Consider the following 21,218-nt stretch of genomic DNA (forward strand, 5'->3'; position numbering starts at 1 on the left):
TTTTTTGGCGCTAAAAATTATGGGCGTCATTATTGTCTCCACATTATTTAAGTCTCATTGCTTATTTGCTTCTGGTTGCTAGAAGCTTATTCATTGGCATTTTTTTCCCATTCCTGAAACTGTCATTTAAGGAATTTGATCAATTTTGCTTTATATGTTGTTTTTTCTATTACATATTGCAAGATGTCTCAGATTGACCCTGAATCAGAAGATACTTCTGGAAAATTGCTGCCTGGTGCTGGATCTACCAAAGTTAAGTGTATTTGTTGTAAACTTGTGGTAACTGTTCCTCCGGCTGTTGTTTGTAATGAATGTCATGACAAACTTGTTAATGCAGATAATATTTCCTTTAGTAATGTTCCATTACCTGTTGCTGTTCCATCAACATCTAATATTCAGGGTGTTCCTGTTAATAAGAGATTTTGTTTCTAAATCTATTAAGAAGGCTATGTCTGTTATTCCTCCTTCCAGTAAACGTAAAAAGTCTTTTAAAACGATTGGGTCCAGCTTGGCAGCTGCCACGATGGTCGCATAAGTCCGGAGCTCCGTACAATAGAGTCTCAAGATCACTACCTGGGGCTACTATCACTTCATGTTTTACATGGAATTGGCAACGGATGATAAGGAGAGCACAATCTGAGTCTGGAGACACTTCTTCTCGGAGAACAGACTGCGGAGCTAAACTTGGAGGAAAAAGTTACAGGCCCATGATGCAAGGCGTGCGGGCGCCATTTTACCGACTTCAGCACATAGAGTAATATTACTCACGGAGATACCCGCTTACTCTCAATAATGACTCCTGGCTGGTTGACAAGAGTTACAGTGAGATGGGAGAGATCACCGCAAGGACCTAATGGGCGCACAACAATTATAAAAGCGGTAAGATTTTGCATATAGATCCGCTATAGCGAAGGCAACAGACCATGCCATAACAAACATCCAGCCCCAATAATAGCAGAAAAGGAATCAGGGCAGAGGGCAAGATCTGTCATTAGAGATCAGCTAAGAGAGATTGAGTACTCGCAGTGAGGTGCACAGCTCTGGGTGAGGACAAAATACTGAAAATAATAAAGTGAAACCAAGCATACTCAAGCAGCGGCAGTACTGAAATATATTTATATAACTATCACTATTTGCTGATAAACGTAGACAATAACACACAGCGTCCCAGTAACGGTGACATTGAGGCACATTATACGCTTGAAATGGCGTCCAGAAGACCAGCTAAAGCAGAAAAAACGGTTAAATTACCTGTGTCTAAAGCACACACGATGCCCTCATATTTTGCAGCAGATCATTCACCCACAACTACTTCTCAAGGTAAAACTAAACCCTCCGTTAGCCCACAATCCCAGGGTCCCACATTGGATCCTGCACTGGAGGATCCACCCTCGATCCCTGCTTCGCTTCTATCACATTTTGCCTCTAAACAGGAGATATCAGATATTCTCAGAACCTGCCTTAGAGAGGAGTTTACAGAACTCAAACAAGAAATACAATCTATGAGTTCTAGGGTTGAGATGATTGAAGCAGAAACTGAAGAAATCAGAGATGATATAGCTCACATTGAAAATGATTCTTCCACTCAAAGAGAGAATATTGAAGCTTTAATGGACAAAATAGATGATTTGGAGAATAGGAGCAGGAGGAAAAAACCTACGGCTAAGGGGTATCCCTGAATCCGTTTTACCAAGAGACTACCCAGAATATCTACAGGCCCTCTTCTCGGCCTTAAAAGAAACATCGTATACAGAAAACATCCTGTGGGTACGGGCCTAAAGGGCCTTAAGGCCTAGACCTCCGGATACAGCTCCACCCAGAGACATTATTATTAGATTTTAAAATTTTCTTGAAAAAGAAATGCTTCTCAATCAATCCAGACGACAACAGCCTGTGAAATTTCGAGGTACTGTCATACAAATTTATCAGGATCTTTCCACAAGAACGCTGCAACGCCGGAAGGAGTTTGCCCCTCTAACAACTCTCCTCCGTATCAAGAAGATACCATACAGGTGGGGATTCCCCACTCACCTTATAGTTATACAAGACAATAAAAGACTGATATGCAACAAACCCGAGGATATGAAAGCCTTTAGTAAAGATCTAGGCATAGATCACTCCTTGGAGCTAGAACCACCGTCAATGGAACAACAGAAAACCGGCAAAAGGCCAAGCACACATCATGGACAATGGCAAACCAAGCTGAACAAGAAAGGCAAAACATCACCGCCAACGAAAGAATCAGAGAAGAGCCAATCCATGTCAAGGGCCAGTGTAGGAGGTAGTCACTCCTCCAATTCAGAAGAAGAGTAAAAGATATCGACAAAACTGGTTCCATCTTTAGTTCACTTTATGGACCGATTCTAAGAAACAGTGAACTTGATCCAGTCTGAGACCTTTGGGTAACCATACCAGGATAGGTATAGTATTCATCCCATGTACACCCACTATTTACTTGTATACTGTTCTCAGATATAACTTTCCCCTATTGTTTTTGCCCATATTCGCCTCAGGATAAATATATACAAGCTCCACCTGTATCTTCAGGCGAGCAAGAACTTTACTTCAACCAAAAACTGAGACTCTATTTTTGTATTTTCCCCCTAGTGATATTTCTCTTTTTATGTCTGATTACAGACTTAGAGATGTGTTTGTTTGTATTTGTTTTTTGTTATTTACTGCACAGAACGTTATTTTCATTCTCACTCACAGAAATGTTGTTTGTTTGAATTGTTCATATATGACCACTACATGTCACATCCATAATATGGTTTGGGTAATCTCTCATTCTAAATACATGACCACTGTTTGTTTGACAAGTTTAGACAGTTCTATATTTAGCAACAAGCCTTTTACAATAATGCCTTGTCATAGTTCTAACAAGACTCATTCCTTAGTTCTTCTGTCTCAAAATGCGAAGGGTCTTAATTCTCCGTGTAAACGATCAAAGGCACTCTCAGATATTTCAAAGAGACAGGTGGATATCCTGTTCCTGCAGGAAACCCACTTTAAAAAGGGGAGCATACCTAAATACTTAGGGCACACATATACACAGCACTTTCACAGCACAGGTCCCTCTAAGAAAGCTGGGGTTAGTATTCTCATGAAGCGGAACATACCTTTTCAACTGCTTAAAATAGACACCGACACAGAAGGCCGCTTCCTAGGATTAATGGGTCTTTTATATGGAAGACCGGTTACCTTCATAAATTTATATGCCCCTAACAGTAACCCAAAACACTTTTTTGCAAAACTATTCAATCGCATATTGGACATTTCCACAGGCCCAATTTACATAGGCGGAGATTTCAACTTACATTTCCAACCACGTCTAGACAGCAATAACCCCCGTCTTGAACATAACACGAAATTTCATACATATTTTTGGAAGCAGCTTAAATCTCACAAACTGTATGATATATGGAGATTTCAACACCCCAACACTAGGGACTATACGTTTTACTCCCACCCCAACAAGTCTTACAGTAGGATTGACTATTTTCTTACTAATTAAATTGGCCTGACATCGGTTAAAAAATGTCTCATTTCTCCCACAGTATGGTCAGATCATTCTGCGGTTCTACTGCATATTGACTGGCCCGAGCATTCAGATATACCATTTATCTGGAAGCTAGATGACACCTTGCTTAATGAAGTAGGGGTCATCGATAAACTAAATAAAACAATACAAGAGTACTTTCAAATAAACATACCTTCCACCCCCAACCAGTTTGCAGTTTGGGAGGCACATAAATGTCTACTTAGAGGAGAACTGATAAAACTTAGGGCCCAACGGAGACGCACTCACAGAGCAACATACGACAAGCTTACCACTAAACTTTCAGACTTGGAGTACTCACACAAACACTCCCCTATGAATGAAAGCATATTACTTGAAATAAAGAAAATCAGACAGACCCTTGATGATTTCTTACAAATAGAGTACCTCTCTCATAAAACAAACAGTTTTTTTCATTATGAGAATAACAGGGCGGGTAGATGCCTAGCAAGAGCTTTAAAAAAGAGGAAACTTAAATCACATATATACGAGCTAAAAAACCCCAACGCACCACCAATAGCCACTACCCCTAAAATACTTCAAGCATTCCACTCATATTATTCTGATCTATACAACATATCACCAAATGTCAATCTGTCTGATTTGCAATTAGATGAATATATGAGAAAATGCCCCTTACCCACACTGACGGAAACCCAATTAGAACAACTTAACTCCCCTTTCTCTATACCAGAAATTAAAAAAGCAATACAGACGATGAAAAATGGGAAAGCCCAGGCCCTGATGGGTTCTCTGCGAAATATTATAAAATTTTTCAAGATAGTGTAGCCCCGCAACTAGCTACAATCTTCAACGAAATTAGTCAAGGGGCCAAATTCCCACCCTCAATGTTAGAGGCACACGTAGTAGTCTTGCCTAAACCAGGCAAACCAGCCACGACCCCTTCAAATTTTCGGCCCATATCATTATTGAACGTGGACGTTAAGCTGTATGCTAAGATTCTTGCCACCCGTTTAAATAGAGTACTCCCAGATCTAATCCACCTTAACCAAGTGGGATTTACCCCAAATAGGGAGGCTAGGGATAATACCACTAAAATTATAAATCTTATAGAATTTGCAAACACGCATCATATCCCTTCAGTGGTCCTTTCTATGGACGCTGAAAAAGCATTCGACCGATTGAACTGGTCCTTCCTAAAGCACACATTATTAAGATTTGGATTTAATGTTGAGTTCCTTGATAAGGTCTTTGCCCTATATAACACCCCTACAGCAAAAATTAAGCTAAACGATTCTTTATCTGAACCATTCCACATTGCTAATGGAACTAGGCAGGGCTGCCCCCTATCTCCTACCCTATTCATTCTAGCAATAGAAGTTTTGGCCACGTACATTAGACACAACCCAGCGATAAAAGGGATAGCGGTGGGTCAGGACGAATACAAGACGTCTCTGTATGCGGACGATGTCATACTAACCCTAACAAATCTACAAACCTCAGTCCCCGCACTTATGTTAACATTACATGAGTTTGGAAGGGTGTCATTCTTTCGCATTAACTACTCAAAGTCAGAGTTCATTAACATAGGAACACCGCAACATGAACTACATCCTCTCATGATTCACCAATTCAAGCAACAACCCATAGCACTCAAATATCTGGGCGTTTACATAGCTCCCTGTTTACATAAAATAATCCCTCTAAATTTTGAACCTCTTAAAACACATATTATATCCACCTTAGCCTCATGGAGAAGCAAACCTTTATCATGGCTAGGCAGGATCAATTCTATTAAAATGATTATCCTCCCGAAAATCCTCTATCTTTTTCAAACAATTCCTATTAACATCCCTGACAAAACAATACACCAACTACAAAAAATAATAAACTCATTCATATGGAACAATAAAAGACCGAGAATTGCCACACAGACTTTATACCGAAATAAGTTAAATGGCGGAATAGGGGCACCAAACCTACAGCTGTACAGATATGCGACTTATATGTCTAGAATAGTAGATTGGTGTAAGCATGCTACACATAAGGAGTGGGTAAACTTAGAAGCTAAAATATGTAACGATACTCAATTAGGAAGCCAATGTTGGATATCAAATAAACAGGACCATAATAATTATGCTCAATTTAGCGGAACTTCAATAGTTCAAGAAACATTCAAGACCTGGCACAAAATCCTAAGATCACACAAGTCTATCTCGACTATCCCTTCTCCTCTGACTCCAATATCCTGGGACATTAAATCTCTTAACCAACCTCACTCGCAGAATATGCACTCACTAACAATGCATCAGATGGCAACATGGCATAAAGTTTTACAGAATGGCAAACTTAAACTTCTACAAGAGACCCTAGATACTTTAGGCCTTGAACACACTAATTGGCTGTTATATCACCAGATATCACATGGACATAGACAACATCCGCATAGGAAAGATATCTCTAGATCTATGACACCTTTTGAATCCATGTGCTATGCACCATTACCACATATCGGCACCCTATCTGTGTCTTACAGGCTTCTTCTCACACACCAGACTACACGACCACCGACTTACGTTGCCAAGTGGGAGTCAGAGCTGAATGACAATCTACCACAAGAGACGTGGGATATAATATTTAGACAGATGAGCTCCTCAGCCTCATCAGTACAGGTAGCTGAAATGAACACCAAGCTGCTATGTAGATGGCACTATACCCCAGATAAACTAGGGAGAATGATCCCCAATTATGACGCAAGGTGTTGGAGAGGATGCGAAGATAGAGGCACTTTCACGCACATATGGTGGACTTGCCCACTTGCACAACAATATTGGTTAGAAATAGGTAGAGAAATGAAGACAGTCTTAGGGTCCCCAATCCCTCACACGCCATGGACGTTTCTGTTTAACGTTCGCCCTAAGATAAGGTGTGCGTACAGACTAAAATTTTTGACAATAATGATTAATACAGCTAAAAGATATGTTCCATATAACTGGAAAAAAAGCACATTACCTACGGTACAGTTTTGGAGGGACAGGGTCACGGTAGCCTTAAACCTAGAACAATACCATTACGCCAAAATAGACAAATTGGGGGATTTCTATGACATTCGCTTCATCTGGGAAGAATATACTCACTCCTTAACGAACACTATCCAATCCACCTCTACTTCTACCCACTAATCTCGCTGTCACCTATACATTACTTAAGGGCTTGAGTGGTTATACATAAATGAAAATGGTACAAGCAATGTTTAATGATGCTACGTATATATGATGTATATATATGAAGTTAATAAATTGGTAGATGGAAAGCACTAAGTAATACATGGACCCATGATGATACCGATCTAGATAAGCCACTGTTTTTGTTTGTAACAGGTCCATGAAAAATTTCTGTATTTGTGGTTATGTATATGATGATGACATGTGATATGTTGGATATTTTTCTTTTACAAATAAAGTTCATTTAAAACTAAAAAAAAAAAAAAAAGTCTTTTAAAACTTCTCATTTTTCAGATGAATTTTTAAATGAACATCATCATTCTGATTCTGTTTCTGATAATGATTTTTCTAGTTCAGAGGATTCTGTTTCAGAGGTTGATACTGATAAATCTTCATATTTATTCAAAATGGAATTTATTCGTTCTTTACTTAAAGAAGTCTTAATTGCATTAGAAATAGAGGAATCTGGTCCTCTTGATACTAAATCTAAACGTTTGAATACGGTTTTTAAACCTCCTGTAGTTATTCCGGAGGTTTTTCCCGTCCCTGATGCTATTTCTGAAGTAATTTCCAGGGAATGGAATAATTTGGGTAATTCATTTACTCCTTCTAAACGGTTTAACTTTATTTGTGATGCCGTCTTTGATATCATTAGGGTTGATGTCAGGTATGTGTCTTTAGCTATTTTAGCTAGAAGAGCTTTATGGCTTAAAACTTGGAATGCTGATATGTCTTCTAAGTTAACTTTGCTTTCCCTTTCTTTCCAGGGTAATAAATTGTTTGGTTCACAGTTGGATTCTATTATTTCAACTGTTACTGGGGGGAAAGGAACTTTTTTACAACAGGATAAAAAATCTAAAGGTAAATTTAGGTCTGCTAATCGTTTTCGTTCCTTTCGTCACAATAAGGAACAAAAACCTGATCCTTCCCCTACAGGAGCGGTATCAGTTTGGAAACCATCTCCAGTCTGGAATAAATCCAAGCCTTTTAGAAAGCCAAAGTCAGCTCCCAAGTCCACATGAAGGTGCGGCCCTCATTCCAGCCCAGCTGGTAGGGGGCAGATTACGATTTTTCAAAGAAATTTGGATCAATTCGATTCACAATCTTTGGATTCAGAATATTGTTTCACAAGGGTACAGAATAGGCTTCAAGATAAGGCCTCCTGCAAGAAGATTTTTTCTTTCCCGTGTCCCAATAAATCCAGTGAAGGCTCAAGCATTTCTGAAATGTGTTTCAGATCTAGAGTTGGCTGGAGTAATTGTACCAGTTCCAGTTTTGGAACAGGGGATGGGGTTTTACTCAAATCTCTTCATTGTACCAAAGAAGGAGAATTCCTTCAGACCAGTTCTGGATTTAAAAATATTGAATCGTTATGTAAGGATACCAACATTCAAAATGGTAACTATAAGGACTCTTCTGCCTTTTGTTCAGCAAGGGCATTATATGTCCACAATAGATTTACAAGATGCATATCTGCATATTCCGATTCATCCAGATCACTATCAGTTTCTGAGATTCTCTTTTCTAGACAAGCATTACCAGTTTGTGGCTCTGCCGTTTGGCCTAGCAACAGCTCCAAGGATTTTTACAAAGGTTCTCGGTGCCCTTCTATCTGTAATCAGAGAACAGGGTATTGTGGTATTTCCTTATTTGGACGATATCTTGGTACTTGCTCAGTCTTCACATTTAGCAGAATCTCATACGAATCGACTTGTATCGTTTCTTCGAGAACATGGTTGGAGGATCAATTTACCAAAGAGTTCGTTGATTCCTCAGACAAGGGTAACCTTTTTAGGTTTCCAGATAGATTCAGTGTCCATGACTCTGTCGCTGACGGACAAGAGACGTCTGAAATTGGTTTCAGCTTGTCGAAACCTTCAGTCTCAATCATTCCCTTCGGTAGCCTTATGCATGGAAATTCTAGGTCTTATGACTGCTGCATCGGACGCGATCCCCTTTGCTCGTTTTCACATGCAACCTCTTCAGCTCTGTATGCAGAACCAGTGGTGCAAGGATTATACAAAGATATCACAATTAATATCTTTAAAACCGATTGTATGACACTCTCTGACGTGGTGGACAGACCACCATCGTTTAGTTCAGGGGGCTTCTTTTGTTCTTCCGACCTGGACTGTGATCTCAACAGATGCAAGTCTGACAGGTTGGGGAGCTGTATGGGGGTCTCTGACAGCACAAGGGGTTTGGGAATCTCAGGAGGCGAGATTACCAATCAACATTTTGGAACTCTGTGCGATTTTCAGAGCTCTTCAGTCGTGGCCTCTTCTAAAGAGAGAGTCGTTCATTTGTTTTCAGACGGACAATGTCACAACTGTGGCATATGTCAATCATCAAGGAGGGACTCACAGTCCTCTGGCTATGAAAGAAGTATCTCGAATACTTGTATGGGCGGAATCCAGCTCCTGTCTAATTTCTGCGGTTCATATCCCAGGTATAGACAATTAGGAAGCGGATTATCTCAGTCGCCAAATATTACATCCGGGCGAATGGTCTCTTCACCCAGAGGTATTTCGTCAGATTGTTCAAATGTGGGGACTTCCAGAAATAGATCTGATGGCTTCTCATCTAAACAAGAAGCTTCCCAGGTATCTGTCCAGATCCAGGGATCCTCAGGCGGAAGCAGTGGATGCATTGTCACTTCCTTGGAAGTATCATCCTGCCTATATCTTTCGCCTCTAGTTCTTCTTCCAAGAGTGATTTCCAAGATTCTAAAGGAGCATTCATTTGTTCTGCTGGTGGCTCCAGCATGGCCTCACAGGTTTTGGTATGCGGATCTTGTCCGGATGGCTACTTGCCAACCGTGGACTCTTCCGTTAAGACCAGACCTTCTATCGCAAGGTCCTTTTTTCCATCAGGATCTCAAATCCTTAAATTTGAAGGTATGGAGATTGAACGCTTGATTCTCAGTCATAGAGGTTTCTCTGACTCCGTAATTAATACTATGTTACAGGCTCGTAAATCTGTATCTAGGAAGATATATTATCGAGTCTGGAAGGCTTACATTTCTTGGTGTTCTTCTCATCATTTTTCTTGGTATTCTTTTAGAATTCCGAGAATTTTACAGTTTCTTCAGGATGGTTTGGATAAAGGTTTGTCTGCAAGTTCCTTGAAAGGACAAATCTCTGCTCTTTCTGTTCTTTTTCACAGAAAGATTGCTAATTTTCCTGATATTCATTGTTTTGTACAGGCTCTGGTTCGTATAAAACCTGTCATTAAGTCAATTTCACCTCCTTGGAGTTTGAATTTGGTTCTGGGGGCTCTTCAAGCTCCTCCGTTTGAACCTATGCATTCGCTGGATATTAAATTACTTTCTTGGAAAGTTTTGTTTCTTTTGGCCATCTCTTCTGCTAGAAGAGTTTCTGAATTATCTGCTCTTTCTTGTGAATCTCCTTTTCTGATTTTTCATCAGGATAAGGCGGTGTTGCAAACTTTATTTAAATTTTTACCTAAGGTTGTGAATTCTAACAACATTAATAGAGAAATTGTGGTTCCTTCATTGTGTCCTAATCCTAAGAACTCTAAGGAAAGATTGTTGCATTCTTTGGATGTAGTTAGAGCTTTGAAATATTATGTTGAAGCTACTAAAGATTTCCGAAAGACTTCTAGTCTATTTGTTATCTTTTCTGGTTCTAGGAAAGGTCAGAAGGCTTCTGCCATTTCTTTGGCATCTTGGTTAAAGTCTTTGATTCATCATGCTTATGTTGAGTCGTGTAGAACTCCGCCTCAAAGGATTACAGCTCATTCGACTAGGTCAGTCTCTACTTCCTGGGCATTTAGGAATGAAGCTTCGGTTGATCAGATTTGCAAAGCAGCAACTTGGTCTTCTTTGCATACTTTACTAAATTCTACCATTTTGATGTGTTTTCTTCTTCTGAAGCAGTCTTTGGTAGAAAAGTACTTCAAGCAGCTGTTTCAGTTTGATTCTTCTGCTTATAATTTCAGTTTTTTTCATTATATGATTTAAACTTTGTTTTGGGGTGTGGATTATTTTTCAGCGGAATTGGCTGTCTTTATTTTATCCCTCCCTCTCTAGTGACTCTTGCGTGGAAGATCCACATCTTGGGTATTCATTATCCCATACGTCACTAGCTCATGGACTCTTGCTAATTACATGAAAGAAAACATAATTTATGTAAGAACTTACCTGATAAATTCATATCTTTCATGAGGCCCACCCTTTTTTGAGGTGGTTATGATTTTTTTGTATAAAGCACAATTATTCCAATTCCTTATTTTTTATGCTTTTGCACTTTTTTTCTTATCACCCCACTTCTTGGCTATTCGTTAAACTGATTTGTGGGTGTGGTGAAGGGTGTATTTATAGGCATTTTGAGGTTTGGGAAACTTTGCCCCTCCTAGTAGGAATGTATATCCCATACGTCACTAGCTCATGGACTCTTGCTAATATGAAAGAAATGAATTTATCAGGTAAGTTCTTACATAAATTATGTTTTTGATGTAATTAAAAATTCCAAAATTCCAAACATTAAAAATTCCAAATATTGAAGAAAAAGTTTGGCATTCATTGGCGATAAAAATACATAAGGTTCACACAAAATGAAGCCTTGGGAGAGGAAGTGAATCTGCTCCAATCTGTACCGGATCTAAGAACAGGTATTTAAGAAACAGGTGTGAGTGTAAACAGTATCTTGAGAAAGCCCAGACTTAAGTGGGTGAAACGCGTAGAAATACTGAACACTTGGTATAATCTGCAGAAATTGATATTTGCACATTGGAAGGAGAAAAAGGTTTTGAGCCCGAGGAACCTCTGCGTACAGAGTACTAAGAGCAGAGTGTAAAGTCGGAGGACCGCCAGAAAAAAGATAAAGTTTACTTGCGCAAGTACATCGGAATCCAATACATTCCACAGCTGAGGGTAACCGGTGACGTCAGGCGCTAAGCTAGCAGCGTGAAGAATCCCGGTGAGTGTGAAGCTGTATCTGCCGAGACCTGCGAGTGAGAGCAGCGAGCAGATTTTGAACCAAGGTGGTAAGAGTGCTTTCGTGGACTGACAAAATTCAAATTTTAAGGTAACATTCACAATTTATCACAAAATTACGGAACATTACTCCGTGTGCCCTAAGGCTTAGGGATCCGATAAAGGACTGTACCTGAATATTTAAAAGAGTCATTCTGAACGCAAAAGACTTAAAGGAAATACAAATTTAAAACCATGGTCAGAAAAGTTAATCATTAGCCGTTGCCAAACGTACTCCGCGAGATTTGGAGTAAATACTGAGACTTTCTTCAAATTTACTCAATTGTTTTGCATATATAGCAACATTTCTGATAATATCAAAATTTGGAATACTAGTTAGGACATTTATGTATAGCTATTTTTATTAAAGTTTTTTACAAGGATTTTATGCATGTGATGTGAGAAGTATTACTAGGTATGTGTATTATAAAGTTGTAATAAATATTTTTCATGCAATATTTGTCCCTGTCGGTATAGAGATTATTATTTAAAAGTTTGAGCACACAATTATTGCTATAAAGTCTGCGATCACACCAGAAGTTTTATAGAGATATATATGGAAAATAGATCTAGTTTTTAGGATTAATTACCCACAGCTGTAAGCGCCTCTACACTATATCTTCTAAACTTGATTTGAGAGGTGCGTACAATCTCGTTAGAATCAAGGAGGGCCACGAATGGAAAACAGCATTTAACACCAGGAGCGGGCGTTAGGAGTATCTTGTAATGTCCTTTGGCCTATGTAATGCTCCTGCTGTTTTCCAGGAATTTATTAATGATGTCCTACGAGATATGTTGCGGTGTACTTAGACGACATCCTCATACACTCACCCACACTTGAGGCTCATCGTTCTGATGTTACACAGGTTCTTCAGAGACTATGTGAGAATGGCCTGTTTTGTAAACTCGAGAAATGTGAGTTCCATCAGACTCAATTAACCTTCCTAGGTTATGTTATCTTCGTTGCAGGTTTCTCCATGGATCCTGACAAGTTATCTGCAGTTCTGCAGTGGCCTTGTCCAGTTGGTCTTCGGTCTATTCAACGTTTTTTGGGGTTCGCCAATTACTATAGAAAGTTTATTAAAAACTTTCTTCCTTGGTCAAACCTATCACAGACATGACCCATAAAGAGAATGATCTACTCCATTGGTCACCTACTGCCATTAAGGCCTTTGATAGTCTTAAGACTGCCTTTGCTGCCGCTCCAGTTCTGGCTCATCCTAACCCTGTCCTGCCTTTTGTTCTTGAGGTTGATGTGTCTGAGACCACCCCAGTCATTCTCTTTGCCTATGTTAGAGCAAGGAAGTGGTAAAGTTATGTGTTAGAAAAAGATTCTTCAAGCAAGATTTTATTATTTATTATTATTTTTAAGTGGTGCAAGATTGTGCTGCTTTGTTCTAGGGTGTAGCCATAGTCCACATCAGTCTCTTCAGTAGGGCAGTGGTGGCTTTAGAGCACTGGGAACTTTTGGGACATAATTCTCACTGCGCCTCCCATGTAATTTATGCTGCCCTAACTCTGAAAGCCTGAGTAAAATTACTCAGTCTTTTTTTCTTTCCACAGGGCTATGTGAGGGAGAGGACCTCTCAAACTTACCTCGCAGATTTGCGAGGTAAGTGCTGACTTGTGGACATAGTGTCCCAGCGATACAAACTAGAGTTCAAGAATTTTCCTCCCAGAGGCAGGTTTCTGCTTTCAAGATTATCTGTAGACCAGACAAAAAGAGAGGCGTTCTTACACTGTGTACGGGACCTCTCAGACCTGGGAGTAATAGTTCTTGGGGTTTTATTCCAATCTGTTTGTGGTTCCAAAAAAGGAAGGAACCTTCAGACCAATCTTAGATCTCAAGAGTCTAAACAAATTTCTTAGAGTACCGTCCTTCAAGATGGCAACTATTCATTCCATTCTTCCTTTGGTCCAAGAGGGTCAATTTATGACAACAGTGGATTTAAATCTTACCATCCCACAGCAAGAAGCCCTGACTAATTTGAGAACTAGAAATGATATAGTAATAAAGGACTCAGACAAGGGTGGAAGTGTAGTCATTATGAACAGAACTGATTACATACTAGAGGCGCATAGACAATTGTATGATGAATACGTTTATCAAAAACTCAGTAGGGACCCCACAGAATCTTTTAACCCTTTGAGTGCTAATGACGGCTCTGAGCCGTCAGAGTTTCTCCCTCTGGAGCTAATGACGGCTCAAAGCCGTCATGAGCACTCTCGCACCTTGAGGGAGATCTGGGGGCTCCTACCCCGTTGATCGTGCCTGTAGAGTGACAGGCATTGCCGGGGCTTCACGTGATGCACGATGACATCACTCGCAATTACGTGATGACATCACTGCGCAACTTTATTTATACTTAATGTTAAGTATAGGAGGAGGGGGCATGCTGCTTAGAAGCCTGTATCTCAGTCATCTAAGCAGCTAGAGACCCCCAAGACCCATTGTTGGAAAGGTAATCACTTAACCTTTCCAACAGTGTAAAAAAATAATGTTTTCAAAAAATTAAAACATAAAATAAATAAAATAAAATATTAGCACCCAGATGGGAAATGGCTTAGCAGCCAAAGGGTTAAAGAACAGCTTTGGGATCTATTGGACAATGGACTGGAGGAGGTTACTCTTGACACAGACACAGCAGAGTACTTGTAGGTATCTCGACCAGTGACATCGGTCTTCCATCACCTACCCAAAGTACACAAGTCTTTGGAGGCGGTGAGGGGAAGACCGATAGTCTCGGGCATTGGTTCCCTTTTTGAGCGACTATCCAGCTGGGTCGAGTCCCTCCTCCAGCCCCTTGTCCTTCAGATCCCGTCCTACTTAAAGGACACAAAGCACCTTTTGAATTATCTTACTAAAGTAGAGTGGGATAAGAACTGTTCATGGTTCACCATAGATGTGGTGGGTTTTTACTCTGCCATACCTCATCAAGATGGCCTACAGGCAGTAGAATTTTTTTCTGAACAATCAAAGTAACTATGATACCCTGTTAATAGCATACATCTTGAGGGTATTGGATTTTCTCCTGAGCCACAACTATTTCAAATTTGAGGGTGAGTTTTTTCTGCAGAGATGTGGGACCGCCATGGGGGCAAAGTTTGCCCCATAATAAGCCAATATTTTTATGGCTTGGTGGGAGCAGTCCCACGTCTATGCAGAGAATAACCCCTATAGGAAATATATTAAAATATATAAAAGGTACATAGACGACCTTTTGATCGTTTGGACAGGTACAGGGCAACAAATGAGAGATTTTATCCAATATATCAATCAGAACGATTTGAACCTACAGTTCACTTACCAACATGATTGAACAGGTTCCCTATTTGGACCTCATGCTTAGAGGTGATGTAGAGCTAGGCCAGGTTACTACTAGTCTCTATAGGAAACCAATAATGTCCAATGCTTTGCTACATGCACGCAGTAACCATCCCAAGCACACAGGCTTTGGAGTGCCGAAGGGACAATTTATGCGCATAAAACGCAATTGTACAAGTGAGGTAGATTTTTTCAAGGAGAGTGAGGTTTTAAAATCACAATTGGCTGAGAGAGGTTACTCGGAAAACCATCAATAGGGCCCTTTTAGAGGTAACAAGGATGGACAGACACACTATGCTCACTCAAAATACAAACAAACAGTGCACAAATACCTTTGACAAGTCCAAACCACTTTTTGTCACTTCATACAGTTCTCAATACAAACAAATTTGTGATATTATCTCCAAGCATCTACCTATCTTGACAGCAGAGGACAGCCTCAAGGAATATGTCAGCAAAGGCTGCAACTTTGCAGCAAGAAGGGGCTGTACACTAGCCAACATGCTGTCACCTAGCATGCTTCGGAAACCAGTAGTCAACACTAGTAGTTGGCTAAGTGTAAAATGACACTATAAGTGCCATTTTTCCAAATGTATTGCTTGTGGCTGTTCGAGGGTTACCAAACATTTCCAATCTAAGGTAACACAAAGAGTGTATAACCTAGCAAGCTGCACAAACTGTCACACTTCAAACGTGATTTATTTGGTGGACTGTACCCTCTGTAACAAACAATATGTAGGGTGTTCCACTAGAGAAGTGCGCATAAGGGAGCACCTAAACAATATTGATAATGGTGCAGAGGTGTCAGATCTAGCCAGACACTTCATCAATATCCATGGGAAAGATGTGAATGGGTTTAAGTGGCAGATCATAGAACAGATCAAAACCCCAGAAAGAGGGGGGGACACCACTAGTAAACTTTTTTACCAAGAGGCTTTCTGGATTTTCCATTTGAAGACCAGAAGGCCGAATTGTTTTAACATAGATGGGGATATAATTAACTTTTGGAAGCGTGAAAAATGAGTATATCCACATTTACTCGTGAGTGATGCCAAACTAATATAATCAATACATACAGGACATGCTAGGTTACGTGTCACTTTTTGACGTTAAGACAAACAAGCATACCCACATACCTATGGGTGAGTTCTAATAAATTTGGAAAGTACTAAATATAAAGTGTTAAGTTTCATGATATACTTATATCTATTTTCTTTCTCTACAACTTTGATTATAATAGTAAGTATTCATCTCTTTATATGAGTGAATTTACTTAGTGGATATGATAGGAGCAACAATTAAGTTATTAATACAATTCGAGTATTCATTAGTATGAACTATAACCACAGGAGAATTAATTCAAGTAACTGTCAACATTCATCCAAGTTGTAAGAGTACTCTCCAATATTATTGTTTGAACAGCCGTTTATGTTACGTATGCAATTCACTAGTTAAGGTCTTATAATGCAGGGACTTTTTTTGTATGATGCAGCGTGTCTTAAGATTTATTTTTTCTATAGTCGGATTATTCGCACAGCAGCTTTTGTATGCCAAAATATTTTTATTGTAATCAGGTTTCCTGTTTAGCAGTATTTGAATGTCAATACTTTTTTCATGTTATCAATTTCCGATTTTTATATTATGGTATCTCTCTCCCCATCCTCTCTCTGTCCACTTTCTAATATGTACATATTCTGTAATAATAATGTCTTTATACTAATTACTGACAGCTTGAGTTAATTCATGACCCTGGACACTGGCTATTTAAGCCGGTGGTTCCGGGTCATGAATATGTCTATGAGTAAGGCTCATCTGTAGCCGAAACGCGTAAGACGCTTTGTCTTGGAGCTGTCAGGCTTCGCTATGTTTATTTCTTTCATGTAATTGGCAAGAGTCCATGAGCTAGTGACATATGGGATATACATTCCTACCAGGAGGGGCAAAGTTTCCCGAACCTCAAAATGTCTATAAATACGCCCCCCACCACACCCACAATTCAGTTTTACAAACTTTGCCTCCCATGGAGGTGGTCGAGATTACCATTCAATATTTTGGAACTCTGTGCATTTCTCAGAGTTCTTCAGTTTCTTCTTCTTGTTGAAGAGAGACGTTTATTGTTTTTCAGACAGACAATGTCACAACTGTGGCGTATGTCAATTATCAGGGTGGGACTCTTAGTCGTTAGGCTGTGAAAGAAGTATCTCGGATACTTGCTTGGGCTAAATCCAGCTCCTGTCTAATTTCTGCGGTCCATTTCCCAGGTATAGACAATTGGGAAGCGGATTATCTCTGTCAATCAAGCTTTACATCCGGGAAAATGGTCTCTTTACCCAGATGTGTTTTTTTCAAATTGTTCAGATGTGAGGGCTTCCAGTAATAGATCTGATGGCATCTCATCTAAACAAGGAACTTCCCAGGTGCCTATTCAGGTCCGGGGATCCTCAGGCGGAAGCAGTGTATGCATGACACTTCCTTGGAGTTATCAACCTGAATATATTTTTTCACCTCTGGTTCTTCTTTTTAGAGTGATTTTCAAAATCATCAGGGAGCAATCTTTTGTGCTGCTGGTGGCTCCAGCATTGCCGCACAGGTTTGGGTATATGGTTCTTGTTCAGATGTTCAGTTGCCAATCTTGGTCATTTCCATTAAGGCCAAACCTTATATCTTAACATTCGTTTTTTCCGTCAGGAACTCAAATTATTAAATTTGATGGTATGGAAATTTAACGCTTAGTACTTAGTCATAGAGGTTTCTCTGACTCAGTGATTAATACTATGTTGCAGGCTCGTAAATCTGTGTCTAGAGAGATTTATTATCGAGTTTGGAAGACTTACATATCATGATGCTCTTCTCATAAATTCTCTTGGCATTCTTTTAGAATTCCTAGAATTTTATAGTTTCTTCAGAATGGTTTGGATAAGGTTTTTTGTCTACAAGTTCCTTGAAAGGATAAATCTCTGCTCTTTCTGTTCTGTTTCACAGAAAAGTTTGCTAATCTTTCTGATATTCATTGTTTTGTTCAGGCTTTGGTTCGTATCAAGCCTGTCATTAAGCCAATTTCTCCTCCTTGGAGTCTTAATTTGGTTCTGAGGGCTTTACAGGCTCCTCCGTTTGAGCATATGCATTCTTTGGACATTCAATTACTTTCATGAAAAGTATTGTTCCTTTTGGCCATCTCTTCTGCTAGAACAGTTTTTGAATTATCTGCTCTTTCTTGTGAGTCTCCTTTTTCTGATTTTTCATCAGGATAAGGTGGTTTTGCTGTCTTCATTTAAATTTTTACCTAAAGTTGTGAATTCTAACAACATTAGTAGAGGAATTATTGTCCCTTCGTTGTGTCCTAATCCTAAGAATTCTTTGGAAAGATCCTTACATTCTTTGGATGTGGTAAGAGTTTTGAAATACGTTGAAGCTACTAAGTTTTCAGAAAGACTTCTAGTCTATTTGTTATCTTTTCTGGTTTTAGGAAAGGTCAGAAGGCTTCTGCCATTTCTTTAGCATCTTGGTTAATGCTTTTGATTTATCATGCTTATTTGGAGTCTGGTTAATCCCCACCTCAGAGGATTACGACTCATTCTACTAGGTCAGTTTCTACTTCCTGGGCATTTAAGAATGAAGCTTCTGTTGATCCGATTTGCAAAGCAACGACTTGGTCTTCTTTGCATATTTTTACTAAATTCTACCATTTTGATGTTTTCTCTTCTTCAGAAACAGTTTTTGGTAGAATTGTACTTCAGGCAGCTGTTTCAGTTTGATTCTTCTGCTTATAATTTAATTTTTTTTTATTATAAAGATTGAAACTTGATTTGGGTTGTGGATTAATTTTTCAGCGGAATTGGCTGTCTTTATTTTATCCCTCCCTCTCTAGTGACTCTTGCGTGGAAGTTCCACATCTTGGGTATTTGCTATCCCATACGTCACTAGCTCATGGACTCTTGCCAATTTCATGAAAGAAAACATAATTTATGTAAGAACTTACCTGATAAATTCATTTCTTTCATATTGGCAAGAGTCCATGAGGCCCACCCTTTTCTTGTGGTGGTTATAATTTTTTTGTATAAAGCACAATTTTTCCAATTCCTCATTGATGCTTTCGCTCATTTCTTATCACCCCACTTCTTGGCTATTCGTTAAACTGAATTGTGGGTGTGGTGGGGGGCGTATTTTATAGGCATTTTGAGGTTTGGGAAACTTTGCCCCTCCTGGTAGGAATGTATATCCCATACGTCACTAGCTCATGGACTCTTGCCAATATGAAAGAAATGAATTTATCAGGTAAGTTCTTACATAAATTATGTTTTTTTTAGTCGTTCCTAATAAAGCTATTATATTTTCACAAATCTGGTGCCTGGAGTCTCGCCTGGTCGCTTGTTTGTCTTGGATTCGATTACTTACCAGGATCGGGACTAGGCACTTTGGAGTACATACAGCGTGTGGAGCCAGCTGGCTGTTTGAGGAGGACCTATCAGCCACTTGCATCGGCAAGAACACATACCGGAAGTGAGGCTCTATGGATCAACGGAGGTTCGTGGTGGATTTTTTCCGGACGGTGTACAGGGTGAGCGGCTCCGGACCAGAGGTGTCGTCAGGGAATCAGAGCAAGACCTGGGAGTACATCATGGTAAGATTACGCACCCTCAAATGGAGGTTTGCCTGTTTTATGCCGCATTTACCCCTGTTACACTACTACATTGGATAAACTTTATTCATACCTCTCTGTTGCCCGGTGTATGTGTATATCTGTGCAGAGACTGAGTAATTTGAAAATCAGGATTACCCCAATGCCTAGAGCCTTTTAGTGGGGAGAGTTTTGTCTAATTTTTGGATTTAAAGGACGTCTACCTGCATGTTCCCATTCACAAGTCTCTAAGGTTTGCATTTCTAGACAAACATTTCTAATTTGTGGCTCTTCCTTTCAGCCTTGCCACAGCTCCCAGAATTTTCTCAAAGGTTCTGGGATCCCTATTGGCGGTGCTCCGATTACGGGGCATTGCAGTGGCGCCGTATGTGGATGACATCATGGTCCAGGCGCCATCCTTTCATCAAACAAGGGCCCACACGGAAATGTTGTTATCTTTCCTGCGATCTCATGGATGGAAGGTAAATTTGGAAAAGAGCTCCTTAGTTCAAGGGTTACTTTCTTGGGAACCATAATAGATTCCCTATCAATGAAGATTTTTCTGACAAAACTCAAGAAATCAAATTTTTTTGATTCTTGCCTAGTGCTTCAGTCTGCTCCTCGGTCATCAGTGGCCCAGTGCATGGAGGTAATTAGGCTGATGGTGGCGGCAATGGACATCATCCAGTTCGCTCGTTTCCACCTCAGACCTCTGCAGTTAAACATGCTCAGTCAGTGGAACGGAGATTATGTGGATTTGTCTCCACGAATACAGCTGAAGCAGGAGACAAGGGATTCTCATCTTTGGTGGTTGTCTCAGGATCATCTCTCCCAGGGAACCTGCTTTCGCAAACCTTCCTGGGTGATTGTGACAACATACGCCAGCCTTCTAGGATGGGGAGCAGTCTGGGGCTCTCTAAAGGCTCAGGGAACTTGGACTCAGTCAGAGTCTGTTCTGCCCATAAACATTCTGGAGCTGAGAGCAATCTTCAATGCTCTTCTGGCTTGGCCCCAGTTAGCCTCGGCCCGGTTCATCAGGTTCCAGTCGGACAGCATAACTTCAGTGGCCTACATCAATCATCAGGGAAGAACGCCGAGTTCCTTAGCAATGACAGAGGTAGCCAAGATAATTTGGTGGGCGGAGACCCACAATTGCTGTCTCTCGGCGATCCACATCCCAGGGGTGGACAACTGGGAGGCAGACTTCCTGAGCAGACAGACCATTCACCCGGGGGAGTGAAAGCTTGTGATTCAGTTCAGTGGGTGCAAGCGTTAACAACTCTCTCCAGTCTAATGTACCTAGGTCACAGGTAGCATTGTCAGGTACATAAAGAGATAACAATCTACCTAAATCAGTACCGAGTAAAACATCATTAGGAATATTTTCAGATACCCCCACATTTCTTAAACCTCTCCCGCTCCCCAATCAAGATATACACATGCCATAGGCACTGCAAGTTTCATTCCCCCAATACCTTTAACTGCTAGAGTCTTTCCAGGGATAATGTCCTCAGAGTTCACTAGCTCTGGACGTA

Source organism: Bombina bombina, chromosome 2, assembly GCF_027579735.1.
Source record: "Bombina bombina isolate aBomBom1 chromosome 2, aBomBom1.pri, whole genome shotgun sequence".
Classification (NCBI taxonomy): Eukaryota; Metazoa; Chordata; class Amphibia; order Anura; family Bombinatoridae; genus Bombina; species Bombina bombina.